Source organism: Gossypium raimondii, chromosome 3 (assembly GCF_025698545.1).
Source record: "Gossypium raimondii isolate GPD5lz chromosome 3, ASM2569854v1, whole genome shotgun sequence".
NCBI classification, from domain to species: Eukaryota; Viridiplantae; Streptophyta; class Magnoliopsida; order Malvales; family Malvaceae; genus Gossypium; species Gossypium raimondii.
Genome location: NC_068567.1, coordinates 19,611,228 through 19,613,399, shown reverse-complemented (window position 1 = coordinate 19,613,399; position 2,172 = coordinate 19,611,228). Strand labels below are relative to the sequence as shown.

Below are 2,172 nucleotides of genomic sequence, written 5' to 3'. Positions count from 1 at the left end.
TTTACAAATTAATTAAGTTCAATGGTTTTAAAAATTATGTTGCGTTACCAGACTTATCTGACAATTCCTTAAGCTTCATCATCGACTTCATCCAATGTTCTCGACCATCACATCTTTTCCAGTTGATTTTAGTCCTTTCGGGATCTCACCATTTTTCTCGTTCTCTCATCTTATAAGTACCTATACTTGCACAACTAGAGAAGTACCTTCGATTGAGGCCGTTAGGACTTAAATTTAATAAAACATAATACTCTTCCCTTAGTAATCCCTCACTTTGGGAATCACATCCACATTTGAACACTTCTATCTTATCGTTGATTTTTATAATTAGCTCATTTCGTTCGAGATGGATCATCAATTTAGAAGTGGTCAGGAATTCCCATACCTTGACAATATATCATTGAGTATACCTTTTGGGTGTACCAAGGATTTATCGGCTAGCTGTAGCATTATCGATGTGTTTTTAAGATCCCCGATTTTGAGTTTCTGATAAATTGATAGGGGTATTAAATTTATGCTAGCCCATAATTGCAAAGGGCTTTGCTTAAATGTCAATCCCCTATCTTTATTGGAATTCGAAAACTACCTGGATCTTTCAATTTTGGGGGTATATTTTTCGCAATTAGTGCACTACACGAGGCATCAATGTCAATTTGCTCACCTTTTTTTTGTCTTTTTATGTCGTGCCATAATTTCCTTTAGGTACTTGACATATTTTGGAATTTTATTGATAAGCTTTAAGAGAGGTAGATTGACATTGAGGGATTTAAATAAATTAATAAGACTAATAAAATTTACCTCATCCCTCTTTTGTTTGTCCTCTAGCTGTGTCAGGAATGGTAACTTAGTTGTGCTCGAATTTTTGATGATTGGATCGGACACCGGTTCGGCTATTTCCTCGGTAGGCTCATGGTGCTCGGCTTCCTCCTTCATGAGTTTGTCGACCTCTTCAGGAACCTCATCCTCTTCTCGGATGAGCTGGTTAGGTGTCTTAAATTCTTATCCCATTCGCAAGGCAGTCGCTTTTATACACTCCTTCCCATCTCTCTGAGGATTATTTTCCGTGTTATACGGGAGACTTTACCCTCTTTGCTTTTGAAACATGGTCACTAATTGACACATTTGGTCGCAGAGACTATCTATTCGGGATTCTAGTTGTCTTCATGTAGCTTGGAATTGTCGAATGTTTGTCTTTATTGTTTGCATCTCCCCCTCTAGTTGATCGAATCTTTGACCACATGCAGCATGGTCGTCACCCACAAATCCTTGTTGTAATGGTGGAGGTTGGTAATGAGGGTTTTTTTGGGTTTGTGCTTGATTTTCACCTCCTTGGATACTTTCCCATTTGAAGTTTGGATGATCCCTCCAACTGGGATTATAAGTATTTGAATAAGGATCTCGTCGGCTTGACAGTCATCTCTAGACGGTTAAGCTTTTCTAGGATTTGTTGGTACCGATCATTATCATTATTTTTGTTCACAACTTTTACCATTGGAAGCTTTGATTTGTACACAAATCTTTCTTTTGGCCACATGTATGAATTCGTGCCATGTTGTCTATGATTTTGTAGGCTTATTTGCACATGTGGAATATGAGAGGTCCTCCGGTCGCTCCGTCTAGGTTGGACTAATGTTACCATCAACATTATTGTAAAAGATTTGGATTCGCAGCCATGCTTGTAGTATGTGGTGTGGACACTTCCTTCTTGAAGCGTTTCCATGCATCGTATTGAGACTCCCCTTCATATTGTTTAAAATTGGAGATTTCTTGCCTGAGCTGAATGGTTCTACTTATAGAGAAAAATTTATAGAGAAAATTTTTGCTAGATCATTCCATGTTGTAATGGAACCTGATTCTAACGAATCCAACCAATTAGCTGCATTATCGCACAATGGGAATGGAAATAACAGCAGACACATAACATCTTCGGATACCCCGTTGTACTTGAAGGTGTAGCAGAGTTGTAAGAACCACTTCAAGTGCTGGTTCGGGTCTTCCACCATGTTTCCTTTGAATTGCAAGGTGTTCTGATTCATCTGGATCATGGCTGGTTTTAGCTTGAAATTATTTGCGTTAGTTGCTAGCCTTTCTATGTTGCTTCGCATCACATCTAGTGTAGGTAGGGCATACTCGCACAATATCCTTTGATCCATTAGGACTTCTTCCTAGATA

General features: G+C 38.6%; 1 non-coding gene across 1 annotated transcript; it reads left to right on the top strand.

Moving 5' to 3' along the window:
• The first annotated feature begins 1,667 nt into the window (after positions 1-1,667).
• Positions 1,668-1,779, top strand: LOC128040271 (small nucleolar RNA R71). The gene has a single exon (XR_008194928.1). It is a non-coding gene; the product is annotated as a small nucleolar RNA R71 (small nucleolar RNA).
• Positions 1,780-2,172: the final 393 nt, after the last annotated feature.